General features: G+C 37.5%; 1 long non-coding RNA gene across 2 annotated transcripts in view; it reads left to right on the forward strand.

Moving 5' to 3' along the window:
* The first annotated feature begins 477 nt into the window (after positions 1-477).
* LOC140716625 (uncharacterized) overlaps positions 478-19,315 on the forward strand; it is a 109,870-nt gene continuing 91,032 nt past the window's right edge. For both annotated transcript variants that reach the window (XR_012096332.1, XR_012096333.1), the window contains exons 1-2: positions 478-572; positions 18,375-18,551. This is a non-coding gene — a long non-coding RNA (uncharacterized lncRNA). The remainder of the gene's footprint in view (positions 573-18,374; positions 18,552-19,315) is intronic.

Here is a 19,315-nt window from a genome sequence, read left to right on the forward strand (position 1 = left end):
CCAGGGAAATGCCCCCTTATTCAGTGTTGTGTGAAAGTATAATCGGATACGGTTTTGGAGACACACACATTCACATAGTGGGGGAGATTCCCAGTGCCAAAACACAGTGAGGAACATGGCTTGTATTTGTGCATTAGTCCAGTACACTGGTCATGGAGGGTCTGTCCCTTTTACTCTGTGCTCTCCCCCTCCATTCCCTTCCTTGCTTCTCTCTCTCTCTACTTGACCTTTTCCTCTCTCTCTTTCCACCTTCTCTAAGCTCATTTCAGACTTTTCAGACCAATTTGCTGCCTCATTTCTCCCTCCCACCCCACAGTACACAAGGTCAGAAGCTGGCTGTGACAAGCTGCCTGCACTTTGTACAAACAGGCTGTCGGAGCCCTTAGCTGACAGAGAGAGAGAGGGGGGCAGAGACATAAACAGGAAGCAGAAGACAAAGCTGTTGCTGTGAGCAGTGAAGAGTGTAAAATATACTGAAGGACTGGCAGCACGTTCTCATGGCGGGAAAGAAGGAGAGGCAGGCCAGGGTCGGGAGCCGACATTCCCAGAGGGGAGCAGAGGCCAGTGGCAAGGTAGGATCCTCAGTTGTTGCACATCAATGCCTCTGTAGTTGGCTAAAATCTGAGTGTGGGCGTGAGTCTGGTTGCTGAACAACAGATATAGCATTGAGTGAGTGATAGTTACTGACAATGGAATCATGAAGCTGAGTGTGTGATGTTCATACGCAAGTTCAGATCACATCACGGCAGCTGGGATGTTTAAAATCAGTTCATTAAACATGTAACTGTGGCTTTGAGAAATGGATTGGAATCTAAACGCATGACTGACGTGTTTCAGGGAAGGGAATCTGCTGACGTTACCTGGTCTGGCCTGTATATGTCTCCAGGCCCACAGTAATATAACTGTCCTTTAACTACCCTGTGAAATGGCTCAGTAATCTACCCGGATCGAGAGCAGTTGGGATGGGAAAGAAATGTTGTTCTACTCACATCTCAGGAATGAATAACTAAAAGTCATCCATTGTTATGTTGTATCATGACAAATACATTACCGTATTGTTTTTAAGATCGATCCCACGGGATTGGGATTGATTTTTAATTAAATTGCAATGAAATTAATTTAGTGTTAATAATATTTCACGTTTGTTTTACTGTTTATTAGTTTATGTAGTTACATCATGATATTGTATTCAATTGTCTCCATGGAATTTCATTGATAAGTTGCTCCTGTGATAGAATTCCTTCAGATAAGGCATTGGGAATGACTGTGGCAACAGTTGTATTGATCAGTCGTGCTGACACATGCACTCCAGGTTATGGACATGGGGAATCCATTCTATTGTATTCTTGGTTTGCATTAATTTAGTACCTGTTTATGTTTTCTTCTCCTGGTGTGTTTTACCCCAGTATCTGTTGTATTTTCCTGCAATAGCATATTTTCTCAAAATGCTCTCTTTTGCTCACATCACATTAAAACATTGTCACCTGTAGTTGTACCAATACCTCCACACTTTCTGATGGGCGATACTGCAGGACGCACAAAGTTTCCTTCAGCTAAACACTGGGAAGACCAAAGGCTTTGGACTCGACAGTGAGTTCTGTTCTTTTCCAGGGCACCAAGGGACAGAGGTGCTGCCTTTCAGCTGGGACATTGAAGGGAGATTGTGTGTGCAATGAAGAAGCTACTGTACCCACAGTTTTATAGGATATAGTTTTATCTACTAGTATATAATAAAAAATAAGATAATCAATTCTCCTCTTATCATTCCATGAAAAGAAATAAAAAGATAAAGAATTTTTATAATTTTTATATAAACAATGAAAAAACCACTAAACAAAAAAAAGGGACTGGGCAGCCCATACTGAGATTAAAAGCAGGAAAAAAGAGAAACTTTCCGATCAAATACAAAGTTTCGAGGAGCTAACTGGAAGAGCAATAAATCAAACCATATGAAAATATTGAATAAAAGGTCGCCAGGTTTCTTCAAATTTAAAGGATGTATCAAATGTTTGACTTCTTATTTTCTCTAAATTTAGACAGGACATAATGGAGGTAAGCCAATAAAAAAAAGTAGGTGGATTGGAGTCCTTCCATTTAAGCAAAATGGCTCTCCTCGCCGATAAAGTTGTAAAAGCTATCATCTGTTGAGTGGAAACAGGAATATATCCGGCTTCTGGTAGAGTGACCCCAAAAATTGCTGTAAATAAATTCAGTTGTAGGTCCAAATTCAAGACTTTTGATAAAGTGTTAAAGACATCTTTCCAAAAATTATCTATCTTGATACAATACCAAAACATATGAGTTAAAGTAGCCACCTCAATATTACATCTGTCGCAAATAGGATTAATATTGGGAAAAATACGGGCTAATTTATCCTTTGACATATGTGCCCGATGTACCACCTTGAATTCTATCAGGGAATGATGGGCATAAATAGATGAAGTATTTACCAAATGAAAAACTTTATCCCATTGATTATCTAAAAGTGACTCTCAAAATTCCAATTCCCATGCACCTTTAGTTTTATCGTTAGATCCCTTTCGCAAATTCAATAACAATTTATAAATTATAGCTATCATTCCTTTTTGAAATGGTTTAACCTAAAAAAGAGTAACTATCATATTGGGTGAATAAGCAGAGGGAGAATTTGGAAGTAAGCTACGTAAAAAGAATTCCTAATCTGTAAAGATCTAAAAAAAGTGTGCATTAGATAAGTCAGATTTGTCCACTACCTGAGTGAAAGACATTAAACGATCCCCCATAAACAAGTCTAAAAAAGTTATTATTCCTTTAGTTTTTCAAATTAAAAATGTCTGATCAGAAATTGATGGCTTAAAAAATAATTAAGATGGATTCTACTAGAAAGAACAAAGTTATTAAACAACTACCCTAAACTCAAGAAATGTACGAAAGTGAAATAAATTCTTAATGTATGTTTGATAATGGGATTGAAGTCTCAACTACCAATCTTAGAAAGCAAAAATGGTAAAGAGGCCAAAGAATACCCCTTCAACGAGTTTTTCTCCAAATCCAACCATAAAGGATAGTCATGTATATCTGAATAATGAACCCAAAATGAAATATATCAAATATTATTTGCCCAGTAATACTTTCTAAAATTTGACAAAGCTATACCAACATGCTTTTTAAATTTCTGCAATAGAGGTTTACTCAATCTAGGATTTTTATTATTCCAAATATAAGATAAAATATTAGAGTCTATTCTATCAAAAAACAGTTTAGGAACAAAGGAAGGGATTGCTTGGAATACATATAAGAAGTTCGGTAACACTATCATTTTAATAGCATTAATTCTACCAATTAATGAGAATGTCATAGGAGACCATTTAAAAGTATTTGTTGCGTGTATTCAATTAACGGAAGAAAGTTATATTTATACAGGTCCTTAAAATTTTTGGTAATTTCAATACCAAGATAAGTAAAGTTATTTTTAGCAATGATAAAAGGAATTTGATCATATTGATCCAAGTAGTTATTAATAGGAAATAACTCACTTTTGTGCAAACGTAATTTCTATCCAGAGAAACTACTGTTCAGAAAATATAGATAACATAGAAGGAATAGATTTCTTAGGATCTGAAATATAAACTAACAAGTCATCTGCATACAACAAAACCTTATGCACTTTATCTCCTCTCCTAATACCTTGAACATTATTGGAGTCCCGAAGAGCAATAGCAAGAGGTTCTAAAGCCGGGTTGAATAACAGCGGACTAAGAGGACAGCCCTGCCATGTACCTCTGTATAAGCCTAAAATAAGGAGATTTTTGATTGCTAGTTATAACTGCCACCATAGGAGCTTGATAGATCAGCTTAATCCAGGAAATAAAACCTGGACCAAAATTAAATCTTTCTAAAACTTCCAATATATATGACCATCCTACCCTATCAAAGGCTTTCTCTGCATCAAGGGAAACAACACATTCAGATTCTTTAGATGGAGAGGAATTAATAATGTTCAATAATCTCCAAATATTAAAATATGAATATCTATTCTTAATAAATCCAGTTTGATCCTTAGAAATAACATTAGTTAAAAATTCTCGAGCCTGTTAGCCAAGATCTTAGAAAGAATTTTGGAATCTGCATTTAATAAGGAAATTGCACTGTAAGAGGCACATTCAGATAAATCTTTTCCTTTTTTAGGAATTAATGAAATTGAAGGCTCATAAAAAGTTTTCGGGAGGGTCCCAGAGGATATAGAATCAGTGAAAATTTGGCATAAATGAAGTGTAAGTATTTCAGTAAACATCTTAAACAATTCTACTGTAAATCCATCCAAGGGATTTTAAAATTAATAAAAATAGATACAACTCTAATTTTAGTTACTGATGAAGAATGAAATTGAGAGCCCCTCCAAAATTAAAAAGAAATGGTTTTCATCCTCCTTACAGATATGTGTCACTTGCGCAAAATAATATCAGCTTGGAGTGTTTTTAATTTCTTGAAGATCTTGCTACGCTTAATAGGTTGGTTCAAGCCATTCAGGTTCCAAAAGATTATATTAATTTTATTAAATCCATAATAAGGGTTTTATTTAAGATTTTATAAAATAAGTTAGTGCGCCAGCACAGACCAAACCCGCAGGGAAGAACAAATTATGGATTCGATCAGAGAGAACAGAAAACAAAATGATCAACAGGAAAACCTCTCAGGACTGCCCAGTCGAAAAAGCCTAAACTAATAGCCCCACTCCTCTCCCCCCAAAGCCCGAAAACCATCCAGTAGGCGGACAGCATTCTCAACTAAAATCCCTAAATCCCTAAACCCCTGTCTCCAATAGGTGGACTCCTTTTTAAAAAGTTATACACTAACACCGCTGACTATATACACAACAGACACATAAAGAAATTTTAAAAATCCAAATATTTTGATATTATGTCTAACAGAGGTTAGAACATAGTTAACAGCAGCCATCTGAAATTCATTTAATAAAAATTGATCATATATTCAAAAAAGATAGAACATACCAAATAATATGTTATCACTAGTGTTAAACTCTTACAAATCCTAAAGGAAAAAATAAAACAGCCAAAACGATGTCTAGGCAGACATAAAACGTAGATTGAGCTTTCAACGGTCCGGCTAAAAACGACTCCCAGCTAAGGATTAAGTGTTTAAGTTGCGTGCAAGACAGGCTTAAACTCCTTTATAAATTTCCAAGCCTCTTCTGGGGAGTCAAACCATTTTGGCACGACAGTTCATCTTATAAAGTTCAGCCATGGCTTCCCGATATTTAAATCTTTCCGTATAAACCTCTCTGGCAAAATCTTCAACTATATGAATCTCTACTCCATTATAAATTAGCTTCCCCTGCTTCCTAGCATCTTGAAGAATTGCTTCTTTAGTAGCAAAGTAATGCAAACATAAAATCACCGGGCAACATTTCATCTCCACTGAAGGCTTCAGGCAGATGATTCGGTGAGCTCTATCATCAGAGGAGCTTCGAGTATCTCACTAAAAAGTGAGTATAGCATATACATAAAAACTTTAATGGCTCACCGGTTTCCAAGTTTTCAGACAAACCCGGTATGCATAAATTCATCCAATGACTTCAGCTTTCCAGATCAATTGTTTTCTTCTTAACTTTCAATAATTCAGAAGAAACCTTAACAATTTTCTTTTCCATATTAGATATCTTTAATTCTTGTTCTTTAATCACTTGATTCACTGTCTCCTGTTCTCTTCCGATTCTATTAGTATCCTTTTTAAGCATCTGCTATTGAAATTCCAGATTCCTCAAAGATTCCTGGACGGCAGAGACGGTTATTTCAAGCTTTTCATTACCATTCATCAGTTTATCAATCTTAGTGTCCACCATTCCGACCCTGGTTTTAATATCTTGCATCAAAGAAAACATTCTTTCTGAAGCAGGGACTTCCTCTGCCTCCTTAGTTTGTTCACCTTCGGAAACCATTTTGCCACCTCTTAATTTGATTCCAGTTTGGGTTCCAGCCATCGTAATTAAATAGTAAATCCTTCACAAAAGTAATAAATCTTCAAAGTTTAAACAAAACTAGCAGTGGAAAGTAAGTTGTAAAAGGAAAGAGTAGCGCCAAAGTGCGTCTTACTCCATGGGCTGCCGAGAAGAGACTCTGAGAAATTCTTCCAATGAGCCTCTGTGTTGTCCTGAATATCTTTCTCGGGGTGAAGCACCCCAGTATTCCCACTGTGGGAAATCCCTTATGAACATGAGCAGTACTTATGGGGCTACACTCATATATTACAGGCTGGAAATCTCTCCGATATTTGTCCCAGGATGTATTACCCACTTGTACTTGGAGGCAGGTCAAATCACTGCAGTTATGAGGGAACTAAGATGGGCTGAATGGTTTTTCTCAGTTTTATCAACTCCAGTCACTCAATTTTCTCCTTTTCTTTGTTTTGATTCACGTAATTTCAAATTGTGACATAAACTCCAGGGGAAAATTGAAAGAAAATCTACAGCCAATGATTTCCGTAACATCTGATTTACAAGCTATGACAGGGCAAGATCCTGAGCCCACCCTCCCCAGGTCACCTTCTTGCTACATAACAATACCCACTTCCTCACTTTACTCTTCTCCATCACAAACCGCACTCTCATCCCCTGCTCCCAATTCCCAAGCAAATGATCAGAGAAAATTTGCATGGTGCTCTGCATAGGTATGTTCCATTCAGGTAGGGAAAGGATGGTAGGGTAAAAGAACCAAAGGATGTGGAAAATCTAGTTAAAAAGGAAGAGCTCATGAAAGAGCCAAAAAACTAGGTACTAATAGAGTTCTAGAAAATCGCAAGGTTTCCAGGAAGAAGTTTAAGAATGAAATTAGGAGAGCTGGAAGAGGCCACGAGAAGGCCTTGGCAAGTAGAATTAAGGAAAACCGCAAGGCATTCTACAAATTTGTGAGGAACAAGAGGATGAGCCAAGTGAGAATAGGACTAATCAGGTGTGATAGTGAAAACGTGTGCATGGAGTCGGAGGAAGTAGCAGAGGTACTTAATGAATACTTTGCTTCTGTTGTCACCAGGGAAAAGGACCTTGGCAATTGTGGGGATGACTTACAGCGGATTGAAACACTTGAACATATAAACATTAAGAAAGAGAATGTTCTGGAGCTTTTGGAAAGCATTAAGTTGGATAAGTCACCAGGACCAGATGAAATATACCCCAGGCTACTGCGGGAAGCAAGAGAAGAGATTGCTGAGTGTCTGGTGATGTTCTTTGTATTATTAACAGGGATGGCACAAGTACCAGAGGATTGGAGGGTTGCAAGTACTGTTCCTGTGTTCAAGAAAGGGGGTAGAGATAACCCACGAAATGATAGACCAGTGGGTCTTACTTCAGTGGTGAGCAAGCTGTTGGCAAAGATCCGGAGAGGCAGAATTTATGAGCCTTTAGAGAGACATAATCTGATACGGGACAGGCAGCATGGCTTGTCTTGGGTAGGTCGGGCCTTCGGAGCCTGGCTGAATTCTTTGAGGATGTAACTAAGCACATAAACTAAGGTAGAGCAGTGGACGTTGTTTTCATTGATTTCAGTAAGGCATTTGATAAGGTTCCCCATGTGAGGCTCATTCAGAAAGTCAGGAGCAATGGGATCCAAGGAGACCTTGCTTTGTGGATCTAGAATTGGCTTGCCCACAGAAGGCAAAGGGTGGTTGCAGATGGTTCATTTTCTGCATGGAGGATGGTGACCAGTGATATTCTGCAATAATGTGATCTGGGACCCCTCCTCTTTGTGAATTTTATAAATGACCTGGATAAAGTAGTAGAAAGGTGGGTTAGTAAGTTTGCTGATAACTCAAAGTTGGTGGTGTTGTGGATAGTCTGGAGGATTGTCAGAAGTTAGAGTGCAACATTGATAGGATGCAAAACTGGGCTGAGAAGTGGCAGCTGGAGTTCAACTCAGATAAGTGTGAAGTGGTTCATTCTGGTAAGTCCAATTTGAAGCAAGAATATAGTATTAATAGTAAGACTCTTGGCAATGTGGGGGATCAGAGATTTTGGTTTCTATGTCCATAGGACACTCAAAACTGCTGCGTAGGTTGACAGTGTTGTTAAGATGGCGTATGATGTATTGGCATTCATGAACTGTGGGACTGAGTTCAAGAGCCGTGAGGTAATGTTACAACTATGTAAGAGCTTGGTCAGACCCCACTTGGCATACTGTGTTCAGTTCTGGTCACCTCACAAGTCTGAAGGACGTGAATACTATAGAAAGAGTGCAGAGGAGATTCCCAGGACTGAAATGGCTAACACAAGGGGGCATAATTTTAAGGTGCTTGGAAGTAGGTACAGAGGGGATATCAGGGATAAGTTTTTCACACAGATAGCGGTGGGTACATGGAATACACTGCCGCTCGTGGTGGAGTCGGATATCATAGGGCCTTTTTAGAGACCCTTAGATAGGTAAATGGAGCTTAGAAATCTAGAGGACGATGTGATAGGGAAATTCTCAGCAGTTTCTACAGTAGGTTAGATGGTCAGCACAACATTGTGGGCTGAAGAGCCTGTAACGTGCTGTAGATTTCTATGTTCTCTGTTCAATGTATCTGCTGGTCACAGCTGAACCTAAAATATAGACAGTACAGTATGATATTCTGTGTGTTAAGGTGAAACACTGATCTTAACTTGTGAGTAAAGGCAAATTAAATATCCAATGATCTGTCCTCATTCTTGGAGATGGAAGCCCATGAAGAGATGTCTGTCAGTATTCTCCAAGGTTACCTCAAAACAAGAATCTGAATACCAGTTCAGACCTTATGGGTGATCCATAGTTGGGCTAATGTTTTATGTCCTGACTAAGAACGTAAGAAAAGATATAGGAGCAGAATCAGACCATTTGGCCCATTGAGCCTGTTCCAGAATTACATCATGGCTGATCGAATTTACCTCTCAGCCCCAATCACCTGGCTTCTCCCAATGTCCCTTCTTCCTTAAATAAACCCAATAACGTGGCCTCCACAGCTGTCTCTGGCAATGATTTCCACAGATACACCACCATCTGGCGAAAGAAATTCCTGCTCATCTCTGTTCTAAGTGGATGATCCTTTATTCTGAGACTGTGACCTCTGTTCCCGACCATAAGAAGCATCGTCTCCACATCCACTCTTTCCAGGCATTTCAATATTTGATAGACCTCAATTTGTTAAGTTAGACAACCTCTCCTCCTCCACTCTCACCCTGAACACTGGCGTGTGTCAAGGCTGTGTGCTGAGCTCTCTTCTGTACTCCCTTTTCACCTATGACTGTGCCCCTACACATGTTTCTAACTCCATGATCAAGTTCGCAGACGGCACCACGGTGATCAGAGGGGATGATGAGGCAGCCTACAGGTACGAGGTCCAGCACCTGGCCGCGTGGTGTGCTGACAACAACTGGCCCTTAACACCCAGAAGACGAAGGAGATCATTGTGGACTTCAGGCATGCTAGGAGCCACACTCACGTCCCCATCTACATCAATGGCACTTCAAATTCCTTGGTATCAAGCTTCAAATTCCTTGGTGTCCCCATTTCCGAGAATCTCACCTGGTCCCTGCACTCCTCCATCCTGATCAAAAAGGCACAACAGCTCTCTAAAAAACAAACTCATAGGCATTCTTCAAATACCTTCCCTTGGGATCCAGCACCAAAATGATTTAATACAATGGCCATTCAGCCCACAATGTTCTGCTGAACCAGCTAAAAAGAATATCAAAATCACCCAAACACAATTCCCTCCTACTTGCACCATCTCCATATCTCTCTTTACTTACATCCATTTGCCTATCCAAACACCTCTTAAAAGCCTCTAATGTATTTGCCTCTACCACCATCCTAGGCAGCACATTCGAGGCGCCCACGATTCTCTGAGTATAAAATCTACCGCTCACACATTCAATGCATGTCCTCTGGTAATAGATATTTCAACCCTGGGAAACAGATAATTTCCATGCAATCTATCTATGCCTGTCATAGTCTTGTAAATCTTCATCAGGTCTCCCCTCAGCCACCAACGCTACAGAGAATACAACCCGTTTAAACAGCCTCTCATGATAGCACATGGCCTCTAAACCAGGCAGCATCCTGGTAAACCTCTTCTACACCCTCTCCAAAGCCTCAACATCCTTCCTATAGTAGGGTAACAAGAACCATACACAATACTCCAGGTGTGTCCTAACGTTGAGTTTCCAGGCAGCATCCTCACTTTTGAATGCAATGCCTTGACTAATAAAAGCAAGAATTCCATAAACTTTGTTAGCCACCTTATTGACCACTGCAGCCAGTTTCAAGAGTCTGAACTTGGATCCCAAGATCTCTCTGCACAGCAACACTGTTGAGGACCTTGCCCTGTACTGTATCCTTGCATTTTCCCTCCGGAGGTGTCACAACTCACATTTATCTGGGTTAAACTCCATCTGCCATTTTTCAGACCATATCTGCAACAGATCTATATCATACTGTATTCTTTGCCAGTCTTCACCATTATCCACCACTCCATCAATCTTGGAATCCAGATCATTTTCATCCAGATCATTTATATACATTACAAACAGCAGAGGCCTCAGCACAGATCCCTGCAGCACTCCACTAACGACAGACCTCCGGCTCGAATGTCTTTTCAACCACTACTCCTGTCTTCTATGCGCAAGCTACTTCTGAATCGAAACACCCAATTTGCCGCAAATCCCATGCATCTTAATCTTCTGGATTAGCCTCCCATGAAGGACTTTGTCAAATGCCTTCCTAAAATCTATGTGGACAACATCCACTGCCCTTCCCTCATCACTCTGACTTGTCACGTTGTCAAAAAGTTCAATCAAGTTGGTAAGGCATGACCTGCCACGCACAAAGCCATGCTGGCTCTCCCTAATGAGGCCATGGGTTTCCAAGTGCTCAGGTATTCTATCCCTATGATTTTGCTTCAGCAATTTGTCTACAACTCACATGTGACTCACTGCTCTATAGTTCTGAGAATCTGCACTTCTTCCCTCATTAAATAAAGGTACAACATTAGCCGCTCTCCAGTACTCTGGAGAGAGGACACAAAGATACTGATCGAGACCTCAGCAATCTCACCTCTTGCCTCCTTCAATAACCTGGGGTAAATTCCATCTGGCCCAGAGGACTTATCCATCTTAATCCGCATTAGAAGGCCCAACATTTCTGCTTCCTTGATTTCCAAATGCTGTAATGTATTTATACACTCAGCATTGATCTCCTGGTCTTCCGCATCCCTTTCCTTGGTAAATACTGAAGCAAAGTACTCATGAAGTATCTCACTCACATTCTCTGCTCCAAGCAAATGTTCCCCTCTTTATGCTTCAGTAGTCCCATCGTCTCCCGAATTATCCTCTTACTCTTAATTTATGTATAGAATGCCTTGGGATTCACCTTAATCCTACCTGACAAAGACATTTCATGGCCCCTCCTGGTTTTCTTCATTCTCTTTAGTTCCTTTCATGTTTCTTTGTAGTCCTCATGTGCTTCATTTTGATTCTGATTTCTGAAGCTTCACATGTTTTCTTTTTCTTCTTGACTAAATTTATCACCTCCCGAGACATCCAATGTTCTCTTCTCTTTCCATGCTGATCCTTCCTTCTGACAGGAACATACCTTTCCTGCACTCTGTGTAATTGCTCTTTAAACACCCTCCACAGGTCTGATGTGGTCAGCCAGAGAAAAGATGTTCCCAATTAACACTTATTAGTTCCTACCAAATGCCCTTGTAAATTGCACGACCTCAATTTAAAACTCTTCCACAAGGACTACAGAATAGAATCACAATCAGAATCAGAATCAGGTTGATTATCACTGGCATGTATTGTGAAATTTGTTAATTCAGCAGCAGCAGTACAATGCAATACATGGTATAAAAGAAAAAGAAAAAAAATCACAATACACATATATTGAATAGATTAAAAATCATGCAAAAACAGAAGTAATATACATTCTAAAAGTGAGGTAGTGTTCACAGTTCAATGTCCATTTAGGAATCAGATGTCAGAGGGGAAGAAGCTGTTCCTGAATCACTGAGTGTGTGCCTTCAGGCTTCTGTATCTCCTACCTGATGGTAAAAGTGAGAAAGGGGCATACCCTGGGTGCTGGTTGTCCTTAATAATGGACGCTGCCTTTCTAAGATACTGCTCCTTGAAAATGTCCTGAATACTTTGGAGGCTGGTAACCAAGATAGAGCCAGCTAAATTTACGACCCTCTGCAGCTTCTTTCAGTCCTGTGTAGTAGCAACCGCCCACCCACAGTACATCCACAGGAGTTTTTGAGTGTTTTTGTTGACATAACAAATCTCTTCAAACTCCTAATAAAGTATAGTCACTGTCTTCCCTTCTTTATAGCTGCATCGATATGTTGGGAGCAGGTTAGGTGCTCAGAGATCTTGACACCAAGGAACTTGAAGTGGCTCACTGTCTGCACTTCTGATCCCTGTACAAGGATTGGTACGTGTTCCTTGATCTTACCCTTCCTGAATCAGCTCTTTCATCTTATTGACGTTGAGTGCAAGGTTGTTGCTGTGACACAACTCCACTAGTTGGCATATCCAGCACATGTACGCCCTCTCGTCACCACCTGAGATTCTACCAACAATGGTTGTATCATCAGAAAATTTATACATGGTATTTTTAGCTATGCCTAGCCACACAATCATGGATATAGAGAGAGTAGAGCAGTGGACTAAGCACACACCCCTGAGGTGCACCAGTGTTGATCGTCAGCGAGAGGAAATGTTATCACCAATTGTGGTCTTCCAGTTAGGAGGTTGAGAATCCAATTGCAGAGAGAGGTAGAGGCCCAGGTTCTGTACCTTATGAGTGAGGATTGTGGGAATGATGGTGTCAAATTCTGAGCTATAATCGATGAACAGCATCCTGACAAAGGTGTTTGTATTGTCCAGGTGGTCTAAGGCCACGTGAAGAGCCATTGTGATTGCGTCTGCAATTGACCTATTGTGGCGATAGGCAGATTGCAGTGCGTCCAGGTCCTTGCCGAGGCAGGAGTTCAATCTAGTTATGAACAACCTCTCAAAGCATTTCATCGCTGTAGATGTGATCGCTACTGAGTGATCGTCATTCAGGCAGCTCTCATTATTCTTATTAGGCACGGGTTTAATTGTTGACTTTTTGAAGCAAGTCGGAACTTCCAGCCATAGCACTGAGAGGTTGAAAATGTCCTGGAATACTCCCACCAGTTGGTTGGTACAAGTTTTTGGAGCTTTGGCAGGTACTCCGACAGGGCCTTCCACCTTGCGAGTGTTCACTCCCTTTAAATCTTTTTATTAATTTTAAGAAAAACATAGATGAAATATGAATACAAAGCGTTTGAGAGTACATAATTAATAGTTTAAATAGACAATCAGATATATAATAATCAATATATAAGGCCTCCCAAACTCACAGTATTTATGTAAAAGAAACAGAAAAAGAGGGAAAAAAACCCAAAAAAAGAGGGAAAAAATACTAACCAACATGGGCCATTCTATAATGTTAAATACATACAGTAGTGCCAATAACTCCGAACCTCCATCGAAATAATTAAGGATAATAAAAGTAAGGTTTAGGAAAAGACCATTTAACTCATATGAAAATGTTGAATAAATGGTCTCCAAGTTTCTTCAAATTTAACTGAAGAATCAAAAACCACGCTTCTAATTTTTTCTAAACTCAAACAAGAGATAGTTTGAGAAAACCACTGAAATACAGTTGGAGGATTAATTTCTTTCCAATTCAGTAAAATAGATCTTCTAGCCATTAATGTAACAAATGCAATCATTCATTGAGATGAAGCGGATAAACGATTAGTATCCATCATTGGTAAACCGAAAATGGCAGTAAAAGGATGCGGTTGGAAATTGATATTTAAAACTCTTGAAATAATATTAAAAATATCTTTCCAATAATTTTGTAAACAAGGACAAGACCAGAACATATGAGTCAATGAAGCAACATCAGAATGACATCTGTCACAGGTTGAATTAACATGAGAATAAAATCGAGCAAGTTTATCTTTAGACATATGAGCTCTATGTACAACCTTAAATTGCATTAGGGCATGTTTAGCACAAATAGAGGACGAATTTACCAATAATAAAAAATTTTCCCATTGCTCAGTGGATATAGGACAATGCAATTCTTCTTGCCATTCCTTCTTAATCTTTTCTGATACATCTGGCTGTAAATTCATAATCATATTATAAATGATAGCTACTAAACCCTTTTGACAAGGATTGAGGGCTAAAATTATTTCTGTAATGTCCAATGGACATACTTTCGAAAAAGACTTTAATTCATTATACAAGAAATTTCTGACTTGCAAATATCTAAAACAATGGGTTTTAGGTAAATTATATTTATTAGATAGCTGTTCAAAGGACATAATGTTATCATCCAAAAACAGATCACGAAAACATGTTATACCTTTTGTTTTCCATAAAAGAAAAGCTTGATCTATAGATGAAGGCCGAAAGAAGTAGTTAGATATTATAGGACATGATAGAATAAACTTATTCAAACCAAAAAATTTACGAAATTGAAACCAAATTCATAATGTATATTTGACTATGGGATTAGTTATCTGTTTATTCATTTTGAGTAAAGAAAAAGGAAGTGAAGATCCTAAGATTGAAATCAGTGAAAAATCTTGCACAGATTTCCATTCCAAATTTACCCATTGTGGGCAAGCAGCTATAGTCAATTATTGTGTCCAGAATATTAAATACCATATATTAACTGCCCAATAGTAAAATCTTAAGTTTGGTAGAGCCAAGCCGCCCTCCTTCTTAGGCTTCTGTAAATATTTTTTGCCTAGTCTAGGATTTTTGTTCTGCCACAAATAAGAAGATATTTTAGAGTCAACAGTATCAAAAAAAGATTTAGGAATAAAAATTGGTAATGCTTGAAATAAATATAAAAATTTAGGTAGTATCATCATTTTAATAGCCATTAACTCTGCCTACCAATGACAAAGATAGCAGAGACCACCTAATAGCAAGTTGCTTAATTTGGTCAATTAAAAGTAGAAAATTAACTTTAAATAAATCTTTATGTTTTTTAGTAATTTTAATACCTAAATAAGTAAAATAATCTGTAACAATTTTATATGGTAAATGTTTATAAATTGGAACTTGCATATTTAATGGAAATAGTTCACTCTTATTAAAATTCAATTTATAACCAGAAAAGTTACTAAATTGAGCAAGCAAAGAAGAAATAGCAGGAATAGATCTTTCAGGGTCAGATATATATAATAACAAATCATCAGCATATAATGATACCTTATACGTCGTCTCCCCACGGGTAATACCCAGAATATTGGGTGATTCACGAATAGCTATAGCCAAAGGTTCTAAAGCGATGTCAAATAGTAAAGGACTTAAAGGACAACCTTGCCTTGTACCACAAAATAACTGAAAAAAAGGGGATCTTTGATTATTGGTAAAAACCGAAGCTAAGGGTTTATGGTATATTAATTTAATCCATGATATAAATTTTGAACTAAAATTAAAATGTTGCATTGTATTAAATAGATATGGCCATTCGACTCTATCAAATGCTTTTTTGGCATCTAAAGAAATGACACATTCTGGTATTTTAGATGAAGAGGTATAAATAATATTAATTAATTTTCTAATGTTAAAAGATGAATAGCGATTTTTAGTAAATCCAGTCTGATCTTCTGAAATAATTTGAAGCAATATATTTTCTAATCTAATAGCCAAAATTTTACTAAAAATCTTAAAATCCGTATTCAACAAGGATATAGGCCGATAGGATGCGCATTCAGTAGGGTCTTTATCTTTTTTAAGAATTAAAGAAATAGAAGCTTCATAAAAAGATTGTGGTAATTTGCCTATACTTAATGCATCTTTAAAAATTTTACAAAGCCAAGGAGAAAGTATGGAAGAAAAAGATTTTTAAAATTCTGCAGAGAAACCATCTGGACCAGAAGCTTTACCCGATTTCATTGAAAAAATAGCCTTTTCTATTTCAGACTCCGTAATAGGTGTATCTAAAAATACACTATCCTCAACAGTTACTTTTGGGATATTCAATTTCCATACAAATTCATTTATTATACAAGAGTCCTTAGTAAATTCTGATTGATATAAGGAATTATAAAAATCTTGAAAGGCTTTATTTATCTCTTTGTGGTCGATCGTCAAAGTACCATCTTGTTTACGAATCCTAGTAATCTGTCGTTTATCCGAAACGATTTTCAATTGGTTAGCCTATAATTTACCAGACTTATCTCCATATATATAGAATTGGGTTTTTGATTTAATTAACTGACTTTCAATCGAAGAGGATAATAATAAGCTATCCTCCATTTGAAGTTCCACTCTTTCTTTATAAAGTTCTTTGCTAGGGGTCATTGAATAAATCTTATCAATTGCTTTGATTTTATCAACTAATGTTAATATTTTAGAATTAGTTCGTTTCCTAACTCCAGCAGAATATGACATAATCTGTCCACAAATATATGCTTTAAAAGTATCCCATAAAATTCCACTAGAGATCTCTGCTGTAGAATTTGTTGAGAAAAACAAATCAATTTGTTGTTTAATAAAGTTAACAAAGTCAGAATCCTGCAATAAAACAGGATTGAACCTCCAAAATTTAGCATTAATATATGAATCCATTATCTTAATAGATAACTTCAGAGGTGCATGATCAGATATGGTAATAGAGTCATATTTACAATCAATAACATCTGTAAGTAAATGGTGATCAATGAAAAGTAATCAATTCTTGAGTAATTATGATAAACATGGGAAAAGTATGAGAACTCTTTGTCATTAGGGTGTAGAAAATGCCAAATTTCACAAATAGCTGAATCAATCATAAAAGAGTTGATGAGAGAAGCCGATTTATTCGGAAGAATTTGGGTGGGCTTGGATCTATCCATCAAAGGGTTTAAACAACAGTTAAAATCCCCACCCATTATCAATCTATATTGATTCAAATTAGGAAAGGATGTAAATAAACATTTAAAAAATTCAGGACAATCAGTATTTGGAGCATAAACATTGACTAAAACAACTTTTTGATTAAAAAGTAGACCAGTAATAAGCAAAAATCTACCTTGCGGATCTGAAATTGTTTCATGATATATAAAAGAAGTTGATGAGTCTATAAAAATGGAAACACCTCTTATTTTGGCTTGTGAATTTGAGTGATACTGTTGGCCATCCCAAAACCTAAACAAACGTTGACTATCCACCTTCCTTACATGAGTCTCTTGCACAAAAATAACATTGGTATTCATTCTATGGAATACTTTGAATATTTTTTTTCATTTGATCGGATGATTTAAACCATTAGTATTCCAAGAAACAAAGTTAATAATCCTATCCATATTGACAATATTTATTACAGTTAACACATAAGTTTAAAAAAAAAAGTGAACTCATGAACCCGGAAGAAGGAAGTAAGTTCAAGGAGAAACCGGAATTCACGGCACTGCGACCATTTTTGTAGTTTCATATAAGCCCATGAAATAAAACTAAGCAAAAAGAAAAGAAAGAAGAAAAATCCCCCTCCCTCCACCCTCAAAACCCCAGGAAAAAAGCCAAAAAGAGGCAAGCAGGCAATCTAACACTAAAACTACCCTCATGTCTCAAGACGGCAACTCAGACAAAAAAAAAGTTGAAAAAAATACAAACAACCCACATTATAAGAGAGGGTTGGTGTAACAAAAGTTAAAATATAAAATTAGTATTATATATATATATAAACAAAAGGGTTAAAAAAATTAAAATGATAAAACCCATAAATGACTAATACTGGATTGGTATTTTAAATGAGAGTTTAAAACTTTCAAGCACATCAAAACAGATGTGACGTTCCAAGCACTAAAGTCTGTCGGGAAGAAGAAACAACATTTTTTTTTAAAGTCTTAATATTTAAATGTTAAAAATATAAAAAAGTGTATACAAGCTTAAAAAGAAAAACAAAAAAAACCCTAATAAGTTATTTTCAAAGCTAATAGATTAATAATATGGAAAAATAATAAAGTCAAAATAAGCCAAGAAAAAAGAGCTTTAACCGTGTATAAAAAATACATGTAAGCCATACCCAAAAAAAAACATCATTCTGTAAAAGATCCAAATCTATAGACTAATTATTACATTAGTCAACCTGATAGAATGTCATTGTTCCAAAAAGCTTTGAGCATCCGCTGGAGATTTGAACAGCCGAAAAGTTCCGTCATCAAGAGTAACTCTCAAGTGTGCTGGAAATAGCAGCACTTGTGTGCAGCCTTTCTGGTGAATTTTCGACATAACTGATCTAAAAGCCATTCTTGCCCTTAAGATTTCAGGGCTATAATCTTCCAGAATACGAAATTTAAACTCTTGAAAACTGATCATACCCTTTTTTCAGGACGCCTGAATCAGACGCTCTTTGGTATGAGGGTAATGGATCCGGAGAATTACATGTCGTGGTTTCAAACTTGAATCAGACCGAAAATGGGAGACACGGTGTGCACGGTCGATTATCGGAAGAGAGTCCAGTACATCTGGACCAAAGACATCCATTAGAAATTTAGAGAAGAAAACGGTAAGATCACCGCTCTCATATTTTTCCGGAATCCCAATTAACCGAAGATTTTGTCTTCGAGAGCTATTTTCCAGATCAGTAATTTTAAATTTATAACGATCCATCTGTTGAGAAGTCGAAGTTTGCTCTTGTTGTGAAGTTTCAATTATACGATCTTTCTTGCGAGCGGCTTCTTCCAGAGCCAAAATACTTGCTTGTTGTTTTTGTGACTCCAGTGTAAGTGTTTGGAGTTTTTCTTCGAATGACTTTAAACGCTCATCAAACTCAAAAAGCTTTACGGTTATTTTTTTCTCCAGTCCTTCAAATTTGTCTTCTATAAGCTTCACAATTGTTTCTAAAGTTATCGGTTCTTTCGTCAGTTTCGATTCTTTTGCTTCAGACATTTCAGCAAGTTGAAAATAATTCAAATAGTTAAAAAGAAAAATTCTGTATGTTTAGACCCCTTTAGAATGTATAAAAAGATCATTTAAGGGGTGTTTGTAGGTTAAAAAGACGTAAAAGGTTTGGAGCAAAGCCTAAAAGCGGTTTACTCCATAAGCGCCATCTTGAGACTCCCACTCCCTTTAAAGACAGGCTAACATCGAGTCCGAGACAGAGATCACAGGGTCACCGGGTGCAGCAGGGATCTTCGTAGCTGTAGTTATATTCTCCCTTTCAAAGCGGGCATAGAAGATGTTGAGTTCTTCTGGTGGTGAAGCATCACTGCTATTCATGCTATTGGGTTTAGCTTTGTAGGAAGTAATGTCTTACAAACACTTCCAGAG

This window comes from Hemitrygon akajei, chromosome 25, assembly GCF_048418815.1.
Source record: "Hemitrygon akajei chromosome 25, sHemAka1.3, whole genome shotgun sequence".
Taxonomy (NCBI): Eukaryota; Metazoa; Chordata; class Chondrichthyes; order Myliobatiformes; family Dasyatidae; genus Hemitrygon; species Hemitrygon akajei.